Below are 13,899 nucleotides of genomic sequence, written 5' to 3'. Positions count from 1 at the left end.
TTATGCCTTCTTTACTTTTCTTTCAAAATGTTTTTGGTGTTTATATCCATCAGGGTCTGCAGAGGCACAAATGGCCCATTCAAAAAAAAAAAAAAGATATAATTAAGGAAACCATAAAGGGATGGGGAAGCTCCCAGGTGCTAATACCACGGGGGGTGTTGTTACCACCCCTAGTCTTGAAAAGAAGTAAATGACATTATGGGAGTCCAGAGAAAGCTGTATCTAATGAAGTGGGACCACCCACCCATTCCTAGAGCAACGCAGCCATTGCTGAAATCTCGTGCGGCATGGGATGGGGAGTGGGGAGAGTAAGGACCCCAATTTTTTTCTCCTTGTGGCTTCCAGTTTCCCATTTGTCCTTCATTACCTCATGTTCCCTCAATGGTCTATCTTCATTCCCCTCCGCTCTGTCCTTCTGCCCTATCACCAGACCACACTTTCTTTAAGATGCCCCTTCATTTTTCTTCTCATACCTTTAAAGGCTTGTCACTGCTCTTCAGTCTGTTGTTGACAATCCTCTGAATCCTGAGTCCAATCCTTTTTCAAATGTTATCTTCTCAACTCTCCTCGCCCTGTGCTCCCATTGGCCTCCTCCTTGCTGTCCCTCTTTCTACAAACATGCCTTTCTCATACTCACATCAAATGCTAGAGCTCACATCCCTCTCTATGCCTGAAATACTTTTGGTCTTCTATCCAAATGCTGTACATCCTTCAAGACCTTTCTCTTCCAGAAAGACTTCTCTGACCACTCCTACATACGCAGGTCCCTCTGTTTTCCCAAGTTTCTGCTGAATTGTGGGGAACACCTGGACAAACAGGTATTAATTGTTTCTATTGGTTTCATAAACATGTGCCTTGTCTCCTCTAATGAGGCTGAAGATCCAAAAATCGAGGATGTGGTTGATGGTTTGTTGGTGTGACTCATTTTCTAAGCTGCAATGGTTTGAAAGGGTACAACTAAAGCAGAATGGGGGACAAGTAACATGGCAACAAAAAGTGATCGACAGTCTAAGCCCCTTCCTGCAAAATCAGGGCAATCCCAGCCTTCAAGTCCCTCCCTCTCCTGGCTGAGTCCCAGGTGCTCTCCTTTGCTGCTAAAAGCACTTTAGATCCACTTCCCATGGCCATTTCCTCTGTGCTCCATCTCCGCTATTGTAGGCTGCAGGTTGAGACTGGTCAGGGTTCTGTAGGCATCTTTCAACTTTCATTTCTAAAAGGGGGTTGTTCATTTCTATGTGGTTAGTGTTCTTCTCACTCCAGAGAATTTCAGTCTACTGACCCATAGCTAGTATTTCTGGCTTAAGTTGGTCCAGGTCAACGCTTCCTTCATGTTAGGCAATGCCTGGGAGATGACCTTCATTTCTTTTCTTTGCTCAAGGATTTCAGTGCTGGAGGTTCAGTGAGCCCTGCCCAGCTGAGAACCCTTAATAGAACCTTCTGTGACATGCTTGGACATATCTGAGCTCCCCTAGACAGCATGACAACTTATTCTCACAGGGCCCTTGCCATCTGTCCCCTACCCTGATATCTACATGTTGGTTTTTTTCTTTCCTTTTCCCAATCTCTTTAAGACACTAGACTCTCCTTTACTGCTACTAGGAAGGCTTGAAACTCAACTTTTTGACAGTTGAGTAGAGGCAGGACGAGTTACCGAACATAAATGGACTTATTCCATTGATAATTTGGATGGTTTCTCTGGCCTTATGTCTAGATGCCTTTTTCATCTTTTTGTATTTTTCTACCCTGTCTTTTTCAATGAATGTTTCTTAAGATGACAGGTTCTCCAAGAGCTTAATCTGAAATGGAGGATTTAAAAAACAGATCTTAAGAAAAACCAAAGTATTTCAGAGGGAGGATGAGTTTCCATAGTGAAATCTATTAATAATGGCTATCTTGGGGTCTTCTGAATGATGTATGCACAGTTTATAAAATAATAACTCGCTGTGCCCATTAATTTTGGAGCAAAGAATGCAATGCTCATCCTTTTCTAGGCTACTGTAGTTTGTAATTAGGTGACGAAATGTACTCTTCTCCAAATTCAACAGCAGTTAGCTATGTAGATGTTTCTTTCTATCAAGTAAAAGCTATATTGCTTTTTTAGAGATGATTGCAGAAATGAAAAACATCACCAGACTAGCTATATCAAGACAGGGAATGGAGGAAAAAAAAGAACCATTTAAAAAAGCAATTGAGTCCATACAAGAACATTCCTTTTAAAGATTTTGACATCATGAGGAAACTTACAACTGTCTGTCTCAACTGTTATAAAATTGTATAATGTGAAAGAGGACGATTGAACTAGATGAGAACAGAGAAGAGGGCCCGGGCAATATTCTTTCACAAACACAAAGACCTTCTTTTGTTGGAATGGAAGAAAAAAGAAACAAACAAACAAAAAAACAACCCAGAAGCTGAACTTGGTAGGTTTGAGGGCTTGCAAATGCAACCAGCTGAAACTTCATGAACATTTAGCATAAAACTCATCTTTAATCTCATAAACTTAATTTTTTCCCCTAGCATATGGGATGCATAAAAAGGAAATAAAACTTTAGTAAATTGAGCCTTACTTGTGCTTTATAAAAAAGAAATTGAATTGCTGTAATGGCAGCTGCAGCTGGCTTTCAGCTTCGAACAACCAGTGTAAATCTAGTTTTTAGTGCTTGATTTAGTAAACTCTCAGCTGCAAACAGGCTTCGAAAACAACTCTGAATGTAGGGTTTTCTGTAGAGGCAGTTATGTAACCTCTGTGTGTTATGCCTTTAAAATATGTGAAGAGTGCAGAATCCCTGATTGAGGTCCCTGACAATTATCCTTTATATCTAACTCTGCATGGATTTTGCTACTTAGTATACATAGAGTTATTACAAATGGCTATACATTTAAATGTATGTGTAATACTCATTAAAAAAAAAAAAGCTAGAGTACTAATAACCAGCTCAGAAGCCAGAGTTAGTTGGACTTGTTGCTCAGTTATCTCCAAGTGGTAATCACGGCTTGTTTTCCATTCTGCCCTTCCCTGAGCCTCATCATGCTCCCCACACATGCAGGAACCACGAGAAAATCCTGGTTCGTATTCTGTTGAGCAGAGACTGCACGTGCCCAGCTTGCAATTTTTGCTAAAAATAGGAAGAAAATCTTGTTCCTGATGAACAAGATGAAACACTCAATTGCTTTTAAATTGACACACAAATAACTTAACAATTCTAATGTCAGCTTATCCTAAATGTTTCTTAGTGACCTGAACTGCGTTGGGGGGATTTTTGGGTTTTGGTTTTTGTCATTTTTTCCAATCACTCTATATAATGGTCATAAAATGAGAGTTGGCCCTTTATGACGTTCCTGCTAAAGGAATCTTTTAAAATAATTCTGGCTAGGATGACCAAGGTTAACCCAGGGAACAATACAGAATTAGGATAAATCAGTGCCTCTTTCTTCCTCCCTTAACCATTTTCCAGTATCTCAGGCTTATTTTCAGCTGGCTGCCAACCAGTCCTGCCTAGGGATAAGTGGTAAGGTACTTACTCTCTTTTTCAGGAACATTTCCAATTTTAAAAGACAGCCTTGACTGTGGAAAAGTCCTAAGACCCCCAAATGTGTGCTGTCTGCATGACGGGTTCTGGGGTTGATCCGAGCAGAGGGCAGTTTGTCCTAAGGCTAGGTCTGAACACAGTGGCTGGACTTTAGAGAAGAAAATTCACACACACTCTTTCTTTTTCCCACCATCTGGTCATTTGGCTGCCAGCAACTGGAGCTTATTCCACTTTAGGAGATGTGAAAACAAGATGGCTGTACAGCCCGGGGGGCGAGGAGAGTCACGAGGGAGGGACCTACTTGAGGCTCAGCTGTTACCAGCTGACCTTAGGGACCTTAGGGAAGTCATTTAAACTCTCTGAGCTTCTGTCTGGCCCACTTTTCAGAGCTGTTGCAGCATCAAATCAAAACATGAGACGGCACTTTGAAAACTGTAAAGTACTGTACATTTCCGAGGGACTTGGATTATTCAAGGCAGTGAAGGTTACATACACAGTGAGGAGTCTGTTCTTATTCCATGGGAGAGGGTAATCCCCCGGGAGAGGGTAATCCCCCCTGGGCCACTGTTTGAGAGAAGTAATGTGGGCAAGTAACAGACCCTGTTCTGCCTGTGGATGAAATTCTGAATCCTGGAGAAGATTAGGTCCCTGACTATGCAAACAATTAAAAAGGTATGAACGCACCACAGAAATACAAGTGAAAGTATTTACGGCGAAAAGAGCCGGGTTATTCCAGGTGTAGTGTGTATGATACCCCTCCCCTGGCAGGGGTTCAAATAATACTCCATCTCTTCTTAATATTCAAATGAATCACTTGAGAGCCTCCCTGTTTATATTGGAAGTTCAGCATTTTTCTTTACTTTCATTTTTCAATTAAATTTATAATCAAAGCTTTACATGCATGTAGTTTAAAGTGGCAAGCAGTAGTAAAAGATCTATTACAAAATTTGTTTCCTGACTCACCCCACCTCACGTCCCCTGGTCCCAGTCCTCAAAGGCAACAGGTTTCAATTCTTTTAAATCTCCTCTGATCTTTACACATCCCCAAAGTTCTAAAACTATGCATATATTGCTGTTTCTTGATCTGCCCATTTTAGATATTACTTGTTGAATTCTTATCATGAAAGGTACAGCTACCTCTTTTTTCTGCCATCATTTTGTTCCTCCTTCCTCATCTTCCCAATATAGTTCTACTACAATGTTGGTTAAATTAGCATGAAGATTATTCTCATATCCCTTATAACTGATCATGTCTGTGTACTATGGTTATTTCCCCTTCCTTCCTTTCTGTTTTTATAAAGTTAACGATGCCTGTTTTTTTCACTTGCTGAGTTTTCTTTGTATTTATTTTAAATTATTTCCATTTCTTCTAATGGTCTTTTGGTAAAGCTTTCCACAAAATCAGTCACAACAGCTGGCCTATCAGTTCCTATAGATATATTTTTTAAAGATACCTGCCCTAGAGACCTTTCTCAGCTGACAGGACGGTGATCACCTTTGGATTGCCTTTGGTCCCATTCCAGGCCTGGGTGGCTTTCCAAACTCATAACTTTCTCTGTGTGTTTCTCTCAGTAGATGTTACAGCAGAGGGAATCAGAATGCCCATCCCATGACTCACACTATTTCATTCATTCTGTATATGTGGTGCCCAGGTATCATTAGGACTTTTTTTTCACTATCATCTTGAAAATTCCTTTTCTCTTTACTGTATTCAATCATCTCTTCCCTGTATCCTGTGTAGTTCTTTTACTCTCTCACCCGGTGAAGGCATCTTTAGTAGCTTCCTGAGAAACTGTGCAGAAATGCAAGGTTTTTGAGACCATGTATTTCCAGAAGTGGTTTAATTTTATCTTATTTGTTATTTATGGCTGAGTATTGAATTCTCAGTTGGAAGTAATTTTCCTTCAAAATTTTGAAAGCATTATTTTATTGTCTTCTTCAACCGGTATTGGTCTTGAGAAGTACAAACGCATTTTGAACCCTGACATTTTGAATGTGCCCGTTTTCTCCTCTCTAACTTGCAGGAGATTTTCTTGGTCCACAGTACAGGCATACCTCATTTGATTGTGCTTCACTTTATTGTGCTTTGCAGATACAAACTGAAGGTTTCTGGCAATCCTGTGTAGAACAAGTCTCTTGGTGTCATTTTTCCAACAGCATTTGCTTACTTCCTGTCTCTGTATCACACTTTGGTAATTCTCATGGTATTTAACATTTTTTTCATTGTTATTGTATTTGTTATGGTGACCTGTGATAAGTTATCTTTAATGTTACTCTTGCAAAAAGATTACAGCTCACTGAAGGCTCAGATGATGATTAGCATTTTTTGGCAATAAAGTATTTTTAAATTAAGATATGTACATTGTTTTTTTAGGCATAACGCTATTGCACACTAAATAGACTATGGTATAGTGTAAATATAACTTTTAGGTGCACTGGGAAGCCAAAAATTTCAATTGACTTGCTTTGTTGTGATGTTTGCTGTATTGTGTGGGTCTGGAACTGAACCCACAATATCTCTGAGGTCTGCCTGGATTCTGAATTGATGGCCTTTATGGTGGGTCTATTTCTTCTACTGTCTTGGTACTTAGTGGATCTTTCAATCTGAAAACTGATGTCTTTTAGTTCTAGGAAATTTTGCTCATTATTTCTTCTCCTCTGTTTTCTCTCTTCTTTCTGGTAATCTGATCATTCTGATGGTAGATTTCCTGGAATTGTTTTTTAACTTTCTATTTCTTTAGTTGTCTTTCTATTTCTCTCTCCCCCAAGTTTTCTGGGTCTTCTAAATCTTATATTAAAAAATTCACTTGTGTTATCATCTTTTATAACTTTAAGAACACCTTTTGTTTTCTGAATGCTCCTTTTTGGAGGATTCTGTTCTTGCTTACAGAATGCAATACTCTTCTTGTGCCTCTGAGGATACTAGTTACAGTTGTTTTTAAAACATTCCTCTCCTTGCATTGTTTCGGTTTCCTCCAAGGTTTATTGTTTGTTTGTTTGTTTGTTTGTTTTGTTTTTGTGTTTGCTTTGATCTTTATCTTCCACATTGAAGGGTTTTCTCATATGTCTGACAGACCAAGTTCAGGATTAGGGAAACAAAATTGATTAGAATCTCTGTAAATGTGGTTGAGGCTTGTTAATTTTGAGCTTTATTGTGGGGTCATCTTCACTTGGGTCTTTTGGAGGTGAGCTCTGAGTGTGAATATCTTGAAATCTTTCTCTTTTTCTCTGTTACTATTTTGCTAGTCTTAACTTTTTTTTTTCGTAAAATTTCAGGATCAACATAGTAGCACGCACTACAGTATGCTATTGTAATGCTGTGTCTTTGAATAAGTTTTATTGTTTAGTAAGACATTTGTGAATCCTGTTTGTTTTGTCTTTTACTGACCTTGTAAGCTACTTAACTACAAAATGTGGCTTCTTACATAGTGCCTCTTGGTACTTACTCTTTCTGAAAATGAGATTTTTTTTTTCCATTGCAAATAAGACATACAATGTCTTTAAAACAAAAGAAGTATTTCCTAGTCTCCTTCCTATGAAACACATGATTTTCATCAGCTGCTTTTCTCTTCTTGGCAGCAACTGTTTGGAAAATGACAGACTCTCCTCACACCATCATCATCCATTCTCCCCACCATCTGCCTTCCCTCCCAGCCAACAGACATTTACTTCTTCCTGCAAGGCAAATCCAATCAATGATTATCCTGCAACTGTCAGACCCTACTAGTGGCACATCCATCAGCAGTACAAGAGTTGCCGATGTCATAGGATGGAACCACGCTGAGACAGGTGCCTTGTCTCCCTAGCTGTTAAGTAAGAGGATTTCTGCTATTAAACCCTGGGCTGTCCTGCCTCCCCAATCCTCCCTTTCCTCATGTCTAAGACAGGGATAATATCACTAATTTTCAGGGTGGTCACGAGTGTTAAAACAAATTATTAGGTTGGAGGTTTCTCAGCAGCGCTTTAGAGCAATTTTAGCATCCTGGCCTTTTTAAGATTTTTGAGGGCCCTGAAGCATGCTTACTCTGTGAGAGGATGCAGGTGCAGCCCAGTGCCCTAAGATTTGGATTCTAAGGCATATATTATTTCAATAATTACTCACATCAAGATATTTCTTTCTGAGGTTATTTTTGTTACTCATAAAAATTTCATTACAGAAAAGAAAGCCAGGTAATGAGAAATAATTGCATGAGATCCTAGTGTTGTTGGAAAGGACAAATGAGACCAAAGTGCCATGTTCATTCTCTTCCCTCTTTTCAACCAAGGATTCTGTCAGATGGACACAAATGAGTGGTTTTACAGTAGTTCATGCTACAAGTACACCGATACACATTAAGCATGTCTATTTAGTGGGAAAATCAGGCCTGATCCAGGGAGGTAATGCCATAGTATGAGAAGACCATGAATTCAAGAGCCAGGCTGGCTTAGGTTGGAGTTCTGTTTCTGTCCCTGCCTTTTTGACTTGTGTGAGTCACTTGTCTGGACTACCATTTCCTTGTTGGTAAGATGGGGTTGATGACACTTTGCAGTGCTGAAATGAATATTCAATGAAATTGTGATCCTAAAGTACCCAGTACATGGTTGGCACCCAATAAATATTAATTCCCTTTTTCCTTCATTCTGCCATAAAATAGTTTTTTGTTTTATTGTATTTATTTTGGAACACATTAAATATATTTAAATATATATATTTATTATAATATCAAATAATTGGTTGCTTTTCATGTTTTTTCTATCCTTGTGGACTTTTTACACATTGGCCTGAGTTACTCTTTCAAGCAGAGTACAAGTTACAGGTGTCCATGGGATAACTACTACTGTTACTCAAAATGACTGGCCACAGACCATGAGGTGAGCATTATATGGGGACAGATAGCCTTAAACTCTTTCCTTGCCTTCCACAGCCATTTCTCAGTGACCCCAAAGTCACTACCATAGCAGCAGGGCATCTCTCCTATGAACAGCCTTTTCCTACCCTGGGATGAGATGAACACAAAGGAATATTTACTTTATGAGTTACAGATGCATGCACATTAAATTCTCTTTCCTAAGATAATATTTGTGTGCTTACTGCTTTAGTTGAAATCAACCTAATTGTCCTTCCAGCAGCATTCCTTTTTTACTCCATCTCCCTAATTATATTATCTATGATTCTCTCTATACTTTTGTTCCTAATGTCTGATATTTATCTGTATTCTTTTTGGGGGAGGGTGAGGAGAGGATTTCAATCAGCTTTGAATTTGTGAGGACCTATTTGTATTGAACGTCTAATTACTTGAGCTTTTAAATGAGATGTTTTTATTAAAATCCAGATATACTGCATCCACAGGACCCACCCTAGCCACGGGAATTCCAGCTAACTTGTCATGCACTTATACAACAGTGCCAGGATGGAAGGGCAATCTGTTTATAAGGAATCTGTTAAATTGCAGTTTGAATTTTTAAGTAGACCCCCAAATATATTCTTCAAAATGTCTGCTAAAGACCTCTGCCACACATTTTTTTCCAAACAATTGTAGGGCATTTGAGAGAGAGTTTCTAGCAAGCCCAGCTTTTTCTTAAAGAATTTATAGATTCTCAAAGGGTAGAAAGAGGGAGGTCAAAAAATGCCATTCAGAATGCCACTGTGTATGTGTTTTGTTGTGTGTCCAGCACCATCTGAGCTGTGATTCCAAGTGTAGTGTTAGATGCTCCCCAGGCCTTGGTGGGAACTGGGTCTGTTAGGAGCAAGGGATGAACAAGTGCCTCATCTTCAGTCCACTGCTTTCTGAAGAGGCCTCATACTGTAGGAAGATGAAAGGTCTTCATGACTACCCCTTGGGTACCGTTCTCAGTAACTCCTGGTGTGGGCAACTGCTAGGCTTAGAAAGAACACAATAACCATCAATCCATAAAGCACTTATTAAATACCTGTAAGAAAATGTGTGCAGTAAAGAAATAGAGGAGCTGGTGGCCAAAAGCATGGGCTTTGGAGTTAGAAAGACAGATTTCAACCCCACCACTTACCACCTGGAGGGTTTTGTATAAGTTTTTTATCCTCAATTTCTTTCTTTCTTTTTCTTTTTTTTTTTAGGTTTTTTTTTGGGGGGAGTAATTGGGTTTATTGATTGATTTTTTTAGAGGTGGTACTGGGGATTGAACCCAGGACCCTGTGCATGCTAAGCATGCACTCTACCACTTGAGCTATATCCTCTTCCATCCTCAACTTCTAACCTAAAAAGAAAAAAAAAAGGAGATAATACTTCTTGATTTACAGGATAATGAAGATCAAATGAAATAATGAGTATAGATTACTTAACGTAGTCTCAATACATATTAAGTTTTTAACAAAAGGTTAAATAAATGATTTTTATAATTTTAATTACCATATCAATATTCACTAAGGATCCCTTGAGAGACCTCTCTATGTATGTAAATTCACAAGGCTATGGAAACCATTTTTTTTCTGTAAATGGGATCAAACTATATATTGTATTTTATTATTATTCACTTAAGTATATGTTGTAAGACATTTTCCAAGTCAAAAAAAAAAAAAAATCTAGCACTGCAGGCGGCGAGGTCCTGCCTCCCAGCGGGGAAGGAGGCGTGGGCATGGAACAGGCCGCTGCCTCCGAGCCCCGGGCCGCGCCGCTGCCTAGGGCGTCCCGAGGGCTCCGTGGGGGCGCGCCCGTCACGCTGCTCCGGGGACCCGTGAGGCCGGGCGTGGCCGGGCGCTGCTCAGATGGCCGTGCTCCCGCGGCCTGTGCTCACCCTCCTCCTCCTGACCGCCGCTTTCAAGTGCCAGGAGTAGGCCCAGACCACCGACTGGAGGGCCACCCTGAAGACCATCCGGAACCGCGTCCACAAAATAGACACGTACCTGAACGCTGCCTTGGACCCTCTGGGAGGAGAGGACAGGCTCTGCCAGCATAAGTGCAGTGACGGATCTAAGCCTTTCCCACGTATGGATAGAAACCATCCCCGCCAAATGGATGTGGCTCCCCACTGTTTGGTGTTCATCTGAACATCGGCATCCCTTCCCTGACAAAGTGCTGCAACCAACACGACAGGTGCTGTGAGGCCTGCGGCAAAAGCAAAAACGACTGTGATGAGGAGTTCCAGTCTTGCCTCTCCAAGATCTGCCAAGATGTGCAGAAAACACCAGTACTAGCTCAGCATGTTCAGGCGTGTGAAACCACAGGGAGCTCTTGTTTGACAGTGTTATACATTTGGGCTGTAAGTCGTACCTGGACAGCCAACGAGCTGCATGTAGGTGCCGCTACGAAGAAAAGACTGATCTTTAAAGAAGATGCTGAGAGGTGGTGACAGCAGATGAGGACAGAAGAACATAACTTTTGACAAGAACTGTTTTTACAGCATAAAGCTGCCTTATTTTTGTGAAGGGATTATTTTAAGACCTTGACACTAAAACTTCAAACTGAAACAAATGGAGGTTATCTTCTTGGATGTTGCTGCCTTGGTGTGCCAAATTGTCTTGACCAATCTGAGAAATGGGTGCATGTTAAGGGGAGAATTTTTTAAAAGAAAGAGTCTGTAGTTCAGTTTTCACAACTATATTTACCAAAAAAATTAAGTCAAATGTAAAATTTATTATAAGATATGTTCAACATTGTCTTATTTAGAAATATGGGGAAATCTTCACTTATAAGTATGTTTGTTTACTGTGAAATTTAAAATATACATTTATGCCTGGAAAAAAAAACTACATCTTTTTAAATGGCTATAGTGAATTTTATTTAATGTGTTTATTGTAATTTATATAACCATCCCCTCACATGTGAACATTTAATTTATGCCCATTTTTTAAACTGAGAATTTCTGGAATAGGAATCCTTCTGGGTACTTTTGGGGATGGGAGGACACACGTGTGCATATTTTTCCTCAAGGTAAATTTCAAGAAGCGGGATCATAAGATCCTTAAATACTCTTATTTTAACTAAATTGGTCCATTTAAAAAACAGTTGGTCATTCTCTGCTGGAGACCAATGCAAATTCTGGTATTGATATTTTTCTCAAAATGTTCCTCATTAATATATTACACATTAGTAAATTCATTTATTTTTTATTATGTAAGTAATGCATAATTTTTCAGGAAAAAAATCTACACAGATGTAGCAAGATGTCAACATCAATCTCCTGAAAAAAACAAAACAACCAGGCAAGCAAACATTGATATCAGTTCCTGTATCAGTAAATGTAAATCTGTCCCATCCTTTGAAGCTACTGTATATAGACATAACACGATTTTACCATGTTTCAACATATAGGCATTTAAAATGTTTCCAAATTTTCACTTTTGCGATACTCCAGGTAAAATCCTTATACATGCTTACTATGTACATATATGAATATGTCTCCAGGACAGATAACTAGAGTGGAATTGCTGGACCAAATGGTATGTACAAATAAAGCTTTAATACATTACTGCACAATGACGCTCCAACAAGTTTGACAAATTCCTACTCCTACAATAATATGTGAAAATACTCATTTTTCCACACCCTTGCCAATAGGATAGTATCAGTCTAAAATAATTTTTGCCAATTTGATGGATCAAAAATGCTGATTTAAATTGGATTTTACATTAATAATGAGATTAAATGATTTTCGAGGTTTAATGTCTCATTTGTAACTATTATTAATTCTATTTGGTTGTCTTTTCCCTATAGGTATGTTTGTATATGTATGAAGGTGAATGTGTTCTTGTATCAATTATTTTTCTTTTATACATCTTGCAGGGTTTTTTTCTCTAGTTATTGTTTGATTTTTAACTGTGTTAATAGAGTCTTTTCTTATATGGTCTCCAAAGTTTTATGGAGTTCAGTTTATTTAAAAGCATATGTGTGTGTGTGAATGAATTTTCTAGTCCAAGGTAATAAGCACATTCTTTTATATTTTGCTTCAATTTTTAAGCTTTATATATATTTTAATAGCTTTATTGAGAGACAAATCACATACTATACCACTCTCTTATTGAAAATATCCCATTCAATAGTTCTCAATATATTCACAGAATTGTGCAAACTTCGCCACAATCAATTTTAGAACATTTTTATCAGCCCCCCCAAAACTCCCATACCCATTTGTAGTAACCTTCCATTTCCCCTCAAACCTGCACTTATCTTCCCACCCTAGGCAACCTCTTTTTGTTTCTACAGTTTTGCCTATTCTGGACATACATAAATGGGGTTGTATCATATGTGGCCTTATGTGACTGGCTTCCTTCACTTAGCATAATGTTTTCAAGTTTCATCCATGTTATAGCTTTAATGTTTTTATAATTAGATCTTTAATCCATCTGGAATTTATTGACTTATATAAATTGGATAAATAATCGTATATAAATTATTGATCTTTTTATAAAACTTAACCAGTTGTATCAGTGCTATCTACCTAAGATTCAGTCCATCCTTTTCTCATTAATCTAACCTGTCTCCTTCATCGATACGGATGGACCTGTCTCAGAACTCGATTTGTTCATTCTAGTGTTTCCACTGTGAGGACTTTACCCTGATAATGTAGTTTTGCTGTATGGTAGGGCACACCACCCCTCATTTTCCTTTTCCTAAAACTTTCTTAGTGATCCTTCCTCATTTTCCCTTCCCTTTGATTTTTAGAATGGACTTGTCAAGTTTCATCAAAATACTGTGTAACTTTTGATTGGAACTTTGTTGAAATTATAGATTAATTTTGGAATAAATTTCATCTTTATAATGTTGGTGTTTTCAATATTTTAATTGAATTTATAGCTGTATTTTTAATTCATTAGAGGGAAGGTAGATATTCCATCTGGAATTAGCTTTTTAATTGGTTATTGATGTATAGGAAGGTCACTTACTGAGACAGAAACTGCAGGGGGAGGAGTAGAGTTTGATAAAAAGATAATGAGATCTGCTTAGATGCATTCTGCCTGAGATGTTTATGAGAAATGAAGATGGAGACATACATACCAAATATTGCACCATTCATTTTGGCGACATTTTTAGAATGGCAAGGGGAAGGTGAATGGTCCATAAGGTCTTTTGAGGAAGAATGTGGTTTTTAGACCAAAAATGAAACTACTGGATTTGAAAACAAATCCAATAGCTTCTAACATTACAGTTGCAAATTTCTTTTTTAATAAAGGGGAAACAAAACACCAGGAGTTTTATTTGACTTATCGCATTTTGAGAAGCTAGTGGATTAAATAGTTCTTGAACTCAAAGCTGCTCACGCTTCCTACACACTTCCCCTTTCTCCAAGGTCTGGTTGCAGTTGCATTTTTCCATCTTCCCAGGTTTTCAGCACAGCAGGTTGTGATCTGGGTTTCCTAGGCAACCTGAGTGGTTAAAATGAAGGTGATGATGGCAGTATCCAGCGACACTTCCTC

The 13,899-nt window shown here is 38.7% G+C and overlaps 1 pseudogene; it reads left to right on the top strand.

Annotated features, from left to right (window-relative positions):
* The first annotated feature begins 9,624 nt into the window (after positions 1 to 9,624).
* Positions 9,625 to 13,148, top strand: LOC141576001 (group XIIA secretory phospholipase A2 pseudogene; annotated as a pseudogene).
* The last annotated feature ends 751 nt before the right edge of the window (positions 13,149 to 13,899 follow it).

This window comes from Camelus bactrianus, chromosome 35, assembly GCF_048773025.1.
Source record: "Camelus bactrianus isolate YW-2024 breed Bactrian camel chromosome 35, ASM4877302v1, whole genome shotgun sequence".
Lineage (NCBI taxonomy): Eukaryota > Metazoa > Chordata > Mammalia > Artiodactyla > Camelidae > Camelus > Camelus bactrianus.
Note: the sequence above shows the minus strand (reverse complement) of the source record. Positions and strands in the feature narration are given on the sequence as shown.